Raw genomic sequence first — 16,165 nt, forward strand, 5'->3', positions numbered from 1 at the left:
TATTCAAGGGTTTTAAGTACTTATTGAACCTGAGGCCATAATTATAAGAAATGTACATTATAATTATGTATCAATCATGTTTCACTGTAGGGTACGCGATTTACTGAGATATGTGATTAGTCAAAGCCGTAAAGTCCCAAATAAGTGCCTTTGTGCCTGTGCAGGTCCAAACTCTGGGACGACACCAGCGCTCCTGGGTCTATCTCTGTCTGTGTTTAATGCGAGATGGCTCCAGAACAAAATGCTCCAAAATGGAGCATCAACATACACAAAACATTCCTCAGGGAAGCCTGTGTGTGTGTGTGTTATAGCAGACAGGCAGAGAATAAATCTACCAGACACAATGGAACAGAAGTGCCATGGGAGATCTGTGAGATAGGGAAGAGGCAAAATTGTCCAGAAGAACAAACTGGTTAAGAAAGAGAACACAGATCTACGTGTTGCATTGTCCATACTGAACACTATGTTCTGAGGTAATCTAGCTACATCTTGGTAGCAATAATTCTAATTAAGTGTTTTGTTTTGTAACTCAAATCATCCTACCTACTATTTAAGATTTAAGCGAGTTATCAACCAACAGTATTAATTAACTATAAGGTAAAAAGATGTTGTTCTGTCGTTCTATTCTAAGTTCTTGAGCTCTTATAGCGAAATCATTTTGATAGCCAGATGGGGGGGGGGGGGGGGGGGGGGGGGGGGGGGGCGACAGGACGGTTTGGGAATGTCGCTCGGTGTCACGACCCGCAGAGAGGAGGGTACAAAGATCACAGCCCCCTCTTTTCGTCTTATCGGACACTTCCATCTGGAGCAGATTTCGCGGCACGAGAGCCCAGATAGAAAGACAACACTTAAGCCCCCTCGCGTTCCACCATCAGCGTAAAGTCCGCTCTTCCCCACAGGGTGGAATTCTATCAGAATATTTATAAGAAAACGTTTATTTATCCACCACGGTGGATGCACAGGGTTCGCGCTGACCTAAGGTAATTTAAAGATTTCTAATAATAGGTATCTGTATTTCGGACCACAAATACGACAAAGGGGTTAACAGTAGGCGTGAATGCAAGTCGTGCCCGCCCCCGGGGGCTGAACAGCCTGGATGTTCGTATCGAGCATGAGTTGGAAAGAAAGCTGTTTGCATACCAATCTCCCTCAAAGAAGGCATGACCAAATTGCGGGCTGTAAATTCTAAGGGCTCTGGATTTTATTAGGTGAATGCTGAAGCCTGTTGTTTCTATCCGTACGATAGGCTATCTCTCATTTAATTGTATCTTTTGCTCTTGGTTTTGTGTATCTAGTAATAAAAAGAATAGCCTACAAACAAAAACATAATTCAATTCCTCACTTTGGAGTACAGTAGGCTACAGCTCACGCACGAATTGTGGACTAAGCTGCATTTTGAGGTAAGAGGCAGCATTTCGTGTAGCTCCGTTTGGTTTTGTTTGAACGTGTGTTCAAATCTCAAGTCCGATTCTTTGAGGCGGAACGACAAAATTGGACTACGTAAATTGTGTAGGCTATAATCATAACCTGTAGCCTAATGGATTTATGTCTATCATTTGCTCTATGAAGAAAAGCGTTACACAAGCCTATTTTATAGAGAACTGTGACTCAATATGCCGCCTAGTTATAAAAGGGTGACTTTTGCCGCAACTTTGCAATTCTACTTCATGTGATAGGCTAGCCTACAACGTGTAAACCACACTCAAACCAAATGAACAAATTAGCTACCCATGCCATTTTAACGCCTGTGCGCATCGCAATAATCCAGATGGTTGATTCTACTAATTTGCTAGCTCAAATTGTTTTCCAGTTCATTTCGTTGTGCCACTTCTGCAAATATGATTTAGGCTATTGTAACATTAGAAAGTAACTTAGGCTACTAATTCAAATACTATGAATGCATGTCAGTTTAAATAAGAATCGAGATCGACATCTCTGGCTGAATTTGAATGCTTTCCTGAACACATTAAATTACTTATTGCACTTTCGGAGTCGCGAATGGATGCTATGGCTACACACATAACTATTAGGCTACACTGCCAAGCCAAAACAACAGTGACTGACAGGAACGTGACTTAGTCTAAGTGCTACTACAAACACTGACCTACAAATAATAATCTCCTCTCCATTCGCAGGTACGAGGTAGCCTAGTAGAAAGGCGCCATTGCACCTAACATACATTATTTCCAGGGTAGCGTAACATTCATATAGGCTATGTGGTAGACTTTCTGTTTATCGCGGTGTAAAAACATAATCGTGCACTCGTTAAAACAGTTTTGGAAGCTTCCAGAACTGTTCTGCTTTTTACGGTTTCCACCGTATCTGTTAAGTGTACCTGGTCAGTTTGATTAGTTGAATTTTACGTTTCTTGACATTTTGCATTAGAGATTAAAAAGGAGGAGGCTGATAGGACCTGCATATAGCCTACTTGTTCATTTGACCGTTTATAACCAATTTTAAGTGTCACGTTTTATAAGCGTATAGGCGTGGATAATGCATATTAAGTAGTAAAGAACACATTTTAATTGCTCTTCAGGTTGCGAATCTCACTTTTAATGTGCTCCAAGAAGCGCATCTCCGGCACGAGGGAGGCAGATAGGTGACAGGGAGAATTGCTGTCGCAGTCATATCGGGTTGTTTACACCGACACATGATTATCTGTCTTAACACCTTTTTAAGGTAGCAAAATGCAGTGCCACATTAATTTAGGATATAGTCACGTGGGACCGTGGTTCTCCAGTTGCTGGCTGCAATGAACAATTATTGTGCTGCTTATTCAGAATATCTACTTGTTTATTTTATATTCCCAATTTAATATTCTTGTATTTTATCAAGGTCGTGTGGTTTAAACCGAGAACAGATTTTTGTTGAAATAGTAGACTAACCCATCCCGCAATGGGCAATGTTTTATACAGCCTAGCATTTTATTACATATAGGTTATATATAGGCTACATACCTGCGCTATTACAAACAACTAGATCTGATTGTTTGTAAGTAGAACACTGGCGGACATTGCAGTGTGATTGTCTTTTATAAATACACGAGCAACAAGCATGTTTTATCATGGCTGGGTAATGTTCAATAGGAAGCTCGTTAATGAACGGCTTAAGTTCTATGTTTTGACTTGTGACCTCGGATAAGCGTCAAAGTATGCAGCACTTGTTTAGAGTTCTGGCTCCAAGTAAAATCGGGTTTCAATTAACCAGCCGCTTGTGCTCGAGGTCATTAGCTCCAGGGAGTCGTTAACAATGCGACTCACGCGGGGTGGAGTGCTCTGGACTGCAGAGCCTAATGTGACGGCGTCACTAGCACACACGGCCCTGGTCTATCACTGGAAGGTTAGAATTATTGCTGCCTGATATCGCTAAGGAGTGCCAAACAATCCACCCATGTTGAATGGGTCTCTTTTAAGTGACTGTGCAATTTTTTGATTGATGTGCTAGCCATATGGATAGAAGTTGAAAGAGGGATGGAAAAGCAATCGGTGTGATTTGTTTTTCATGATGGGAACTGCTGCGGATAATCATGGCCTCCAGTTGTGTTGATCATTAGGCTTGCTCATAAGAATTCCAGATTGTTGGTTAATCTTTTAAACAATTTAAAAATTATTTTACCCCAGTGGAGCACAAAGTAAATGTAAAAAAAACAATGTGTTCTCAATTTAATGGTTAGATTTAGCCTCACTGCAAATAATTATTGGTGGTTGCAAAGCAGCTGCCATGAGGGATGGCAGAATCCCCAAAATAGAGGCCGAAAGCCTCAGTTCTAACAAGTGTTCAAACTTAAGTACTGGAGATTTAAGGACTTTGATGAAGTCCTGTAATTAATCTATTTTGTAACAAAAAAAACAAACCATATAACTAAATAACATATTTACACTAGATATGGGTGTACCAGACATTTATTTCATGGTCATTCTAGCTTTCCAATCCACAGGATTGCTAGGCCAATTTAAAAATATATGTGACATCATCTATGTGCCTGAGGACCAAAAACGATCGTGCTACACAGCCAAAAGAAAGACAACATGTATAGTTTTATTAAATTCACAAGATTTTGGGAAATGATCCAAAAAGAAAAAAATGCCTGCTGGCTTTTCTGTCCCACAAGCATGAAATCAGCGACTGTTCAGCAAATTTGGTTGAAAAAAGCCAAAGCCAGTAATCCTGTACCATACATTGTCATGCCAAGCTATCAGAGGGATGGATCCCAGGGGTTGGACCATATATTGGTAGGATAGAAAGGATCTGGCATTTATCAAGAGTATGGATGTCAGTTTATCTTTTCTAAAGCTGTAGTTTAGCTTAAAAAAAAGCATTCTTTGGCATGAATGCTAAAAGACAAAAGCTGAGGTTGAAGATGTCTCTTCCCACTCTAAGCTTCACTAAGACCTTGTCCCTGCACCAGTTGTATGGTAGCTATATCAGTAGGATCTTCTGCTCGTCCACTGTACATGTATGGATTGTTAGTGCATCAGGACAGTGATGGATATGGTAATAATATGAATGTTACTGTGTTATAGTAATATGAATGTGTGTCCAGGGTCAGTTTGGTGTGGTTTGTGCTGACAGTCTCTCCTGAATCCGAAGCCTTGGTAAATGAGATTGACCGGTGAAATCTCAGAGTGGCCCCACGTGGAGAGCCGGGGCCCGGAGCCTTCTGTTTGCACAGCGTGTTTAAGGATCATCTGGGGAAAACAGGCTGTCCGCTCCTTCTCAGGCCCCAGGCTTGCCTCCCCTGCTGCAGACAGCTGACCTTGGCGAGCGCACACTACAGCGCGGGAGGGGGGGTGTGGTTAAGATGAAACGAAGGCTCACGGTGACCTGTAGTGTGCTTTCACTGAGATGCCCATGGCCTCAGGCTAGTGAAGCTACAGTCAGTAGCGCTGGCCCCATATTGTGCGTTAACATTCTCTCTGTGAGGGATTGCATGAGCTGTGTATCAGTGCTTTGGTTGCAGAGCATATTGTGTACCCGATAAAATGTTCAGTGTTAATGCAGTGTACTGTATTGGACTGAAATATACATATGAAATCTTTGTAAATCAAATTTGTGAGAATCTGAACAGAAGTGACCAGAATACAGCAGAAGAACCTTATTCACCAACAATGGACGTGTGTTCCCCAGTGTGTTTACCTCCCTGTGGAGGAGGTGCCATTCACATAATATGATCTACATTGTTCTTCATCCATCACTGAAATCTGCTGTTATCCCAAAATGGCATCAGTGTTTCTTAGTTCTACTTGGTTCTACTGTTATTGCATGAGGTGGTATATTATAATAATAATAATAATAATAATAATAATAATTATTATTATTATTATTAGCCTATTTAACATGTATAAAGCCTTGTTGAAAGTCTATTGCGGCTTACAAACACAGTTGTTTAAATGAAGCAAAACATGTCACCCACTCACTTGAGCTATCTTGTTTCAGGAGAACACATTTGGAGCTGTGCTTTCCTCTTTTCCTCTCTGAAGTGTGTTTATACCTTAACCTTAGCTGTACACAGGTAGCAGTTAGCAGCCAGGCAGCAATCCCCTTCCCACCTTGCTGACACCCTCCTTGCGCTGTTCTTTGATTACACAGCAGGGAGAGGCTGAGGCCCCCCCCCCCCCCCCCCCACAGCTCCTTGCCACCCTCGGGTGGCTGGGCACAATCAGGGCCGTTTAAGCCCTGAGCCTGGTGAAATTAAACGGAGGTCCCGTGTCACTGGAGAGCAGTGCTGTTCCGTCTCAGAAAGAGGGCTCACTCACCCCCCCCCCCCCACCCCCTTCCTCCAGCCCCCATTCCCCTGGCAACAATATTCACTGGTGTGCCTTCGGCAAATGAGCTAGCGTCCAGGGCTCGCTCGATTCACGATCCGCTTTTTCCACGGCTCCGATTAACTTTGGGAATTCATTCCCGCACACCCCCTCCATCTGTATTTCACCCCCCCCCCTCTCTCCCCCCTGGCTTGTTCCATATCGATGGGTTTAGAGAAGAGGGAGTTAAAGAGGCCAGTCCCATAACTCATCTGCCAGCTGGGTGTATTAAGCCCATGCATGCCTGCATGGATGGCCCATGGAGATCCAGGCCCCAAACAGAAGAGCTATTAGCTTTGTGAGGGGGAAAAATTGCTTTTTTGATTATAGGGGGGGCCTCTTTTAATGAATTTGATTCAGGGCCCTGTAATGGCTGTAATAAGCCTGGTTATTTGGGCTTCATTCCTCACCACAGAGAAACTTGAATGATGTTTTTTTTTTGTGGTGGAATTATTTTAGGGGGGCAAAAATGTGCATTTGTAGTGGGCTTTATGAAGTGCAGAAATTCCCTCCACCTGACAAAATCCACCTGAAGTCTCTCAATATTAGCTGTATATGGAAATAGCTACATTACCTGTACTGTATATGGTATTATTATTATTAAGCATAAAAATGCAAGTGATTGCATTTATTTTACTTTTTCAATGCAGTAGCCTAACTAAAACTGTGGTACAGTGAAGGGGGAAACTCACCTTTAACCACCACCAATACAAAGCCCCATCTAAGCAAATATTGATATTTGTTTGGCCTTATCTGCGTCTTAGATAAGATTGGGATCATCCAATTGATCCTGCCTAGATTTTCAGAAATGAAAGAACACACAGCCTCCTGACAGCAAAGGCACCCGTTGCCTGTGATGCTCACTGTGTATCTCACAGATAAAGGCTGCGTCATTGTAAACACTGCCTCTGATTCTCAGCACTACGTCTGCTTGCTGAGATTCAGTCACAACTTGTTTCTGTCTGATCGCGAGGAGAGAAGGAAAGTTCCCAGAGCCCGATTTTCGATATTGGGGTTTGACTGACATTGATCCCAGCGGTGGGGGGGCACCTCTGTAATCCTTCCACCCCCACCAAAACCCCCACCTCCCCCCCCCCACCCCCCCCCACCCCCCCGTCTGCTCCTCCCAGCTGTTGAGCTGAGAGAGGTCCGCAGCTGGAGGCTGAACAATGAGTCTGCCGGGGGGGGGGGAGTCCCAGGGCCGGCGCTCGCTGACACATCCTCTTTATCAGGAGGAAACAGACCCGCTCGTTTGCGGTCAGGCAAGGATCCTTTATGCTTATCTTGCACTTTGCTGGCTTCCCCATGAATAACTCTCTGGATAGGTAATGGAGTAAAGGGGTGTGTTTTTTTTTAGAAAGGAGGGCAGAGCAGAGCCAAACCTTGGCGGTATGTTTTATTCACCGAACGGTGCCACGTGGCAGAACTGTTGAAACCCCCCCACCACCACCACCACCGCCGCCCTCCCCCAACTTCATTCCTTCACTCTACCCTTCCCCCATTTCCCACCGGCTTGTTTTTTTAGGTTAACCCACCATGTCACTCATGCGCCCATGAAAACACTACTGTGCAAGGCCCACTGCCCGTCCAACAGGGAATGCAGGGCGAGATCCTTTTAATGAGAGCGGCAGGCTTTATCCCGGCCTGCTCATTGTCATTCATCCCTGGATCCCTGGGCCTTGCCTAAGATGGGGGGCGGGGGGGGGGGGGGGGGGGGGGGGGAGATGCCTGAAAGGCACTGGGAGGCAGGGGCAGGGGTTGATTGACAGGTGAGTGGAGGGGACTGGGCCATGTGGGATTACCTGAGAACGTATGGAAGAGGAGGGCAGGGGAGGGGAGGGGGCAGAGCCACAGCTCCTGCTCTGCATTTAAACCAATTAGCTGTGTTTACACGCCCAAAGGGTGTGAGATGGGGTCCTAGTGTGTCTGCTTCAGAACCTGTGTCTCCCTTTCACCCTCTGGGACAATGGGCCACTTTAGAGGGTCTAAGGATGCATAATAAGCATCAGTTACACACCAAAACGAAACAAGGAGTGATGCAGTAAGAAATGTGCAGTCAGTAATGGCAGTACAGCCTGGGCTGAGAGAATGTCTGTTTGTTTTGGTGTAAAACAGTTGCTTAGGTTTCCTGTATTTTTTAACCTTATCCAGCTAAGTTCATCTGAAGTTCATTATGACAGAATTATTTTTTTGGTTTGCAACTTGTAATACGCTGTCATGACTGGTTATGACAGATGTTTTGTTATACTTATCGCTGTGCTATGTAGTGCTTGTGTCATGCTTTATAAACTAAAGCATTGCCAGGTCGCCCCAGAGAGGCGAATGTTTCTCTTTTAAAGAAGATCACCACCAGAACCGGAGTATGGACTCTAAAAGGGTCTGATTAGCTCTGACCTCAGTTCTGTGTGCTGAGGGGTGGGAACGGCCGTGTGGATGAACAGTATTGCGAACGCGGGGAAGGCCGTGCTGGTCTTGCGCCAGGCTTTTTTTTTTTTGTCTGTCACAGAACACAATGGCGTCCGGCTGGCCCACGCCCGCGTGTAACGTTTGTAATGTTCTTGCGGACGCTTGGCCACCGTCCCGCTGCCTCTCAGCAGCTTGGCTCGGCCCGCGGAGGGCCTGTGCAGCCCGAGCCCTGCTTTCCCACTCTCACGCTGTCACTCCGAGGCTCGCCTGGGTCTGCTCTTTCCGCTCCGCCTCCCTCCCTCTTCCTTTCTCTCCTTTATTCTCCCTCTCTCCTTTATTCTTTCTCTTTTCCTTGCTCTCTCTCTTTCTCTCTCTCTCCCTTATTCCATCTCTCGCTCCCCTATTCTCTCACTTTCTCTCCCTTATTCTCTCTTTCTCTCCCTGATTCTTTCGCTTTCTCTCCCTTATTTTCTCTTTCCCTTGTTCTCCCTCTTTCTCTTTCCCACTCTCTCTCAGGCTTTTTCGCCCTGGCTCAGGGAGCTTGGCTGCGTCGAGCTCCACATATTTAAAGATAATGTGAGGAGGCAGGGATAGAAAGAGCAGGTTTCTGTCTGCTGCAGTGATTGGGTGTCCGTGCGCTCTCGGTAAACGGCCGCACCGCTGTGTGATTGTAGCTCTGTGTCCGGCCCGCACGCTCGCTGAGAGGGGATGAGCACTGTCATCACATCGCGGGCCATCCTCTCTCTCTCTCTCTCTCTCTCTCTCTCTGTTTCTCCTGCGGTTGCTGTGACGACCCTCTGCGCGTGGCCCTCCGTCGGTGTGTGAGAGCCGCGTGTGTCTGCGCAGCTCTCGCTGTTTGCCTGTGCGCGTCTGCGTGCCTGTGCAGTGCCCCGTGGTTGGTATGGCTTGAACATGCTGGGCCCCTGAGGCTAGAAGCTGAGACCAACATGATTGGAGGAAAGTGTAGGCACAGAATGGTTGGACAGCTGGAGGAGGCAAGGATTTTTCCCACCCTTTCCTTTTTTCATAAATTTTTTGTTTTACCCTTCTTCTTCATTATATGGACTCATCATTTGTTACTCTTGCACTGTCAGCCACACCCACACTCAAACAGCGCTGCAGCTAAAGTGTAAACACTCCTCCAGCGCACTCGCCTGTGAGCCAGGGACTGTTGGACACCCTGTAGTCCACTCTGTCTAATGTTGGAGAGCACACATCGGTCAGAGGAGGTGCATATCCAAGTAAATATCCCAAAGCTCGAACCTTCAGCCATTGGACCCAGCCTGCGCTGCTGGCGTGGAAGGGGTAGCTGCCTGGGAGGCACCCTCTCTTCAAAAGCCGCCTGAGTCACTCCACCAAGTGAAAACTGGGCTCGTGGTAAGGGGGTGAGGGGAACGGAGTCATTTTTAGTCATCTGTGGGAGAGAGACGACTCAGCGTTTGCTTGGCGTGCTCTGGTTGCGCTGGCCCAGAGAGCCAAATAAACAAAGTATATTTTTTATGCCGTGGCTGTCGTTGCCCTGTTGCTCTTTTATTCGTGCTCCACATTCTCAGTTCAGGCTGAGAGAGAAAAATAGAGAGTGAGTTGGAGAGTGGGGGTGGGGAGGGGGGGGGGGTTGAAAGGAAGCAGTTACATTAAGCAAAAATGACAGGCATCAAGCCTTATGGAATACTGTGATGTTGGAGAATAGCGGTGTGATTGCAGAGGGCAGTTTAGAAATGCAGCACAAGTGTGATTTTTGCCTGTGTCTAGTCACTCCCTCTGTGCCACATTGGAAGGCCTGGCAGTTCACTGAAATGCGAACAAAACACAACTGGTATGCCAGAATCATTCACCCCTCTTACCTTTCTTTCCTCCTGAAATATTGTTGTGAGAGAAGGACAAAAAACTGTTGAATGTTTTTCAAACAGCCTGTGTTCAGTTTGTGTTTTGTAATTGGTCAAATGTGGTTCATGTCACAACACATGAGTAGTCTGCTCCATCTGGCTTCATCTGTTTGCCATTTTTCTTTTTCAGCTGCCAGATCATGTTATTATGTATTTGATTTTTGCACTAGATTTTTGGTCTCTTTCCCTGCAGTTGGGAATCAGCAATGGAGTTACCATTGTGCCACTGAAGTGTGTACACTGCCCTGATGCACGCTGGAACCAGTGACACCTTACCGTCAACAGGGTACTAGAGGAGAGAGCTACTGGCCTTTGGAGGGGAAATCGGCCTCTCTCTAATGATTACGAATACTAGCTTGAGGGCTCCCTCCGCACGTCTTTGTGAGCAACTCTTACACACTCTTGCTTCATACAGTCATAGATATTTTAACACTAAACACTTTTGAGGTGCAGTGAATCACTTTTTATTGCGATAATTAAAGTGCCTCAAATCCTTTCACTGGGCGGTCAAAAAACAAGCAATTCACACGTTATTTCCCCCAGAAGTCCCTCCCTTTGCATGCCAGTCCCTCACCACTGCGACCTCAGCCTGCTGATTAGGCTTGCCTTCCCAAGCTGCCTTTCATCAGCTACTGTACCTATTAGAGAAGCCGGCTTCCTGTCTGCCTTCTCCAGCAAAGACGCGGCAGCCGGGGGAAGGATAAGTGTCTTATTAAAACTCTCTGCTGCAGAGGTTCTACCTGGGGGCAGCGTTAATGGTCCCTGCCCAGCCAGGATCAATGCCTAGCCCCGGGAACGCACCAATCCCAGCTCGTAAAAAAAGGAAATGCTGGCGAGGGCGTGGAGGAAAAAAGGAGCAGGCTCATCTGGAAACCTTTTACCGGATTGGTGCAAAGCTGCCGCGCGTTCGAAGAATGCACATTTTCTTTGCCCGGCGTAACTGTTAAGAGAGACGCCATGCTGTGCGCTGGCTAATTAAAGTGATGTGCTGCAGCGGAGTGTGGGTTTGAGTGGGTGTAGGGCCATCGAGCTGCAAGGAGAAGTCTGGCTTGATTGTGCCCCGGAGTGGTGCAGGTGTGCGTGCGGGGGGGTGTTGTCACATGACCTGGGGGTTGGGGGGGGGCCCATCTGGGGGTCCACCTGTCACTTTTATTTCTCAGCCCTGCTTTCATGACACATCCAATGAGTGCTGGATCTGGGAGCATTAGACGACCTCATCCTTTCAATCGATGCAGGGGTCCCCAGCCATGGCCCTGCGGAGAAAACACAAGCAAGACCAGGCCAGGTTGATTAACTACAGTCAGCTGTTTTAATGGATCGCTGAAATGCTATGTAGGAAATGAAAGCAGCGGATCCTGTGGCTTTCCAGGAGTGGGGGCCCTGCACTAAGGACATGTGCTTCCCTAAATGAACAGCTGTATCCATGCAGGGCGATGCTTCAAAACCAAGACCAACAGTATGGACCAGCCTTGGTCCACATTCACGGATAAGCTGAGGGGTTATGTCATCATTGCATGTGCCTTGTGTCAAGTTATTTTTTTTTTTCAGCAGACTTTCTGCTATCTGCTCTACTGTGGGGGCTGTAGTAGTCTGAGAGCTTATCGCAGATTAATTCTGTATGGTGGATGCTCCTATTTTTTTTCTCCTTCAAGGATGAAAGGATTCCAACTGCAAGACCAAGTGCTGCTTGCACCTTCATAAAAATTTCAGCCAGCCTATTTAAGGATACAGCTGTGCGGGGGTTTGTAGGTCACTGCTCTAAAGCCAGCCTGAGGTGCGAGCCAGTTTCGGATGAGCCCCTTCAGCTCGACCTCTTGGTAAACGTTGGCCCGAGTAGCCCCGGCGTGGGCTGAGAGGGTAGATGAGGCTGTGCAGAAAATGGATTTGCAGAGCTGACATTTTTCTTTCAGAAGCCCAATTCCCTAAACGTTACGCTATTGCGCTGTTCTCTCACTTCATCAACACATGGTCTGGCCTATATCCCCCCCCCCCTCTTTTTGAGGCTCGCTGCAGTAAGAGGACTCCGATTCCCTGGTGCCTGCGGGCGTGAGCGCTGCCCTGCTTGCGGATGATTGGGCGCTGCCCTGCTTGCGGATGATTGGGCCGCGGGTTGTGGAGCGTGACGGCGCTTAGCGGTTACACTCCGGAGTGGGGATTGTCAGCTTACAGTGAGGTGCCCTGCAGTAGCGCGCTCTGGAGGACTGGGGTTTGAAGGACTAGTGAAAGGGAACGTGGTCTCTATTAATCCAGCCTGCGTCCTCTTTCTTGGGTGAAGGTGGGTTGCTACAGCAATCAAAGCACTCTTCATCCATTAGCTGAGAAATTTGGGTGAATTAGACCATAAAAGCAGCGTTCTTAATGTACCGATGACCTTCAGATATCAGCCTCTTCAGGTTGCATATACGGTGAGTGTGATATGGTTTAAGCCATACATTTACCAGCAATTTCAATGCTATAATGGAATGGATTTAATCTCCATTGTTTCCATCGCCGGCAGGCGAAGGATCCCGTCCCCTTTATTGTGCTAAATTGAACAAAAGCGAGAGCTCGCTCGCGAGTGGCTTTGTGCTCGAGGGGGCGAGGGGTTAAATCGAAATGCGGCGTCGGAAGAAAGGAAACGCCGAATGAAACGCGGCGGCTCTCTCTCTCTCTCCCCGCCGAAGCGTCGCGAGTCGGGCGAGCGATAAGGCTGGACGCGCTCCCGGCTCTGAGTCACCTGACTCGTAGCCAGCGAGCCTCGGCCTGATCGTAAACACCTGTTTGCGAGACGGATGCCCAGAAACCGGAGAAACAAATAAAGCGTTTACGTGGTGATGCCTCAGCTGCTGGCGGTTTGGAGAGGCTGGTGACTCTGCCTTCATAAATGATAATTGTGGGGCGATGGCCCCCAGCGTCCTGGCCCACTGGCTGAGATGTGACAGTGCAAACGCAACGCGCTTGGACCGCATTCCCCATCAACTCATAAGTAAGTTTCTCTGCCAGCCGAAAAACAGGACCATGCTTCAATGTCAATGGCTTCCAAACTGATTATGGAATTACAGGAGCATCTGTTGGGGGGGGGGGGGGGGGGCGTAATGAGATTAATAAAACGCAGAACTTTCACAGAGTGTGTGCAAAAGTAGATATGCAGTCACGCACATTTTTCCAGGCTTAGACAAGTGCACATCTGTGGAACTGCACATTCACAAGCTTTGGAAATGAGTACCCACAATTCTTTGCCTAATCCACCAGGGCTGTATGTACTTCTAGACCTGTTACTTCCCTGTTGTATTTGTAGGCCTCGTCAATGAAATTTCCTACATGAATTGAATTTTACAGAGGACATCCCACCGGCGGTGCCCCTCCCTCAGTGGGTGGTGCTACAGGATGCTAAGCCCCACCCTGTGGGGTTACTGGACAGATCTAGCACTGCCACAGTTTCACCCACACATGTACAAACCCAGTGTCCTGGCAAGATGGGCTACCAGGCAGCCAAGGCCTGTATTTTTGTATTTTTCATTCAGGATCATAAATTAGAGCATGATGATTTTGGGGGTGTATTTTGTAAGTGATATTGTGAAGCACAGACCCATTTTACTTGCCTTAAATTCAGATGGTCCGGCATCGCTTTCCCTCTGTCTTTTTGTCCGTTCTTAAGCCGTGTCATGGACAGGTTTTTCATTAAAATTATGGAGAGATGAAAGCCTTTCCCTCTCCTCTTCTATCTGATAATGTAGCCATAATAGCTAAATCTCCCCTTACTCCGTAATGTCTTTAAACAGAGATTCAATCCGTTCGCTGTGTGCCAGGAATTAGCGCAGCCCAATCAAATTTTACGCCCCAGCGTCATTCGCTTCTGTAATTCTGAGCCGACCGCGCGGGGAGGGGTTCATCCGTACAGCCGGAGCCTGGACCGCGTTTGACTTTGGGGAACAGGTCCCACCCGCGCGCGAGAGGCACGTAAATCAAAGCCCCATGTGTGGCCAGGAGACCAGGAGAAAACAGGATTACTCAGGCCCCCAAAGTACTAATACTAAAGTTGCCCCCCCCCCCACCAAAAAAACACAGAGGCAGATGGAGAGGTGCTGTAGCTGCATATGAAATGACTCGTGTGAGAAAGTGCCCTACGAGCGCTGTCCTCTGTGTGGTCTCGGTTTTCTCCGGTGGTTAAGGACTGTAGACGGCCCCGCTCACTTGCAGTCTTATTGTTATTCCACGTTTGGATGCCCTGAAACGTTTGGTGCGTAACCTGCATGCCTGGCTGATTGCATTATGTTTCATCATTGTTCGTCCCCCACTTAATTACAGGCCTTGCTGGGTCTTCTGGATCAGCAGCAAAGACTGTATCGTATTTTTTTTCTTTCTTTGAAGACCGAATATTTTAATGATTCATTCATTATTCATTATTTTTCCCCTTTTCTTTTGTCTTTCATCCATGAATTATAGAAATTAACCAACGTTATTGATTTGCTCAAAGGGCAGTACCTATCAGTGAAAAATGCTTGGTCTTTTTTCCTGAAAATCAACATGTGTTGAGCTCAGTTTTAGACTAGAATCGTTCATCTACCATTTCTGTGAAGGAATAGATTTCAGCAGTCCAGAGATTACTGGACCACTGATAGAGGATGTGTGTTCCTCGGGGTGACAGCCTTTGGCCTCAGTGGCTGCAAATGATGAATGAAAGCTGTTATCGCCGTTGCCTTTGTGAGCGAAACCGAACCGATTTCTGTTCTCGCCTCACGTCGAAAGTTTGCGCTGGAAACCCACAGACGTTCCTTCAGGGAGCGCAGTCTAGACGTCTTCCAAGGAGGCTCATGTTACGACTTCTCCCTCGCCCTGCTTCTCTGAATGATTTGCTGCGGGGTAATGACAGGAACTCCCTTTTCCCACATATCCAGACCCAAGTGCGTCGTAGCCCGGCAGCAGAGAGCCCAGTTGACCTTCACCTCTCTTTCCCAAAATGGTCCCGATGGTGTATGCTAGTCAGATGGCTTTGGTGACTCTGGGCTTGTAAAAAAAGGAAAGAGAGCCACATTTCAGCTTGAGGACCCTAATTTGGTCGTTCCTCTCGAATGCCCTTTCGGGCCGGAGGCTGGAGGGCTGAGGTGTCGGCGGCGGCGGCGCGGCGCGGTGCTTTGCGTGTGCCTCTTCCGCACCGCCCGTGATTAAATAAGGTTTTCAGAGGGCCCTCATGCTGAGGCTGATCTCTCCTGACGCGCCTGCTCTCAGCCTCCCGCTGATTGCCCTCCACTGTGATGAGATGAGAGTGTGGAGAGCGGATGGCCTTTTCCCTAACTCCCCCCCCCCCCCCTCCCCCCCAGCTCCCCTACCTCCGCACCCCCCACGCGCTCCCCGAGGAGCTGAATGCGTCTTCATGTGTTTACTCTTTCTCTCCTCCGGGGTGGTCGGTTTGGTGGGAACGGACTGTGGGACTGTGTCATAACCAGACTGTGTTCAGCTGCGGGGAGGGACTGAACCCGCAGGAGCACTGTGCTGTTCAGCTGTGGGAAGAGACTGAACACGCTGGAGCACTGTGCTGTTCTGCTGCGGAAAGAGGCTGCACATGCTGGATCATTGTGCTGTTCAGCTGGCAGTGCTGCTTGTACTGTTGGATGCTTGTACTAGATCGCTCGCTTCCAGATTTATGGAGGTTGTCGCAATGATGCGCAGGCCTCCAGATACGATTGACTGTTCTCCAAACTGGATGCAGAGGGGAAAAAAAGATAATAGAGATATTGCAAAGAAGATATAAACCATAAAGGACAGCTGCCATGGGGAATGCTCTGCTATTTGCAGGCTTGATTTTCCTCCTGCATGTTCACTCTCTTCCTGTTCCCACAATGCCGATTACACCAGCAGAGAGAGGAAGTTCACACGAACATGCTGGTGCCCTGATGACCAGGCCAGACTCCCTTGGCACTGGGGGAATGCCCTGCGTGCTACAGGTGCAGCACAATGATCCTTCTCCATTTAAGTTTGATTGTTACACACAATTTCTGAATCGATATTGGTGTTTATCAAGCCTTTCTGTACACACTGTCCTGTAAGTCGCTCTATATTATAGTGTATAATAAGTGAATAAATTGTATA

General features: G+C 47.5%; 1 protein-coding gene across 1 annotated transcript in view; it reads left to right on the top strand.

The window, feature by feature from the left end:
- The first annotated feature begins 1,077 nt into the window (after nucleotides 1–1,077).
- The window catches only part of tspan18b (tetraspanin 18b), a 45,771-nt gene continuing 30,683 nt past the window's right edge, over nucleotides 1,078–16,165 (top strand). Inside the window, exon 1 of the mRNA XM_035416928.1 lies at nucleotides 1,078–1,400. The gene's annotated coding sequence lies outside the window, so the exon portion shown is untranslated. The remainder of the gene's footprint in view (nucleotides 1,401–16,165) is intronic.

Source organism: Anguilla anguilla, chromosome 5 (genome assembly GCF_013347855.1).
Source record: "Anguilla anguilla isolate fAngAng1 chromosome 5, fAngAng1.pri, whole genome shotgun sequence".
NCBI lineage: Eukaryota > Metazoa > Chordata > Actinopteri > Anguilliformes > Anguillidae > Anguilla > Anguilla anguilla.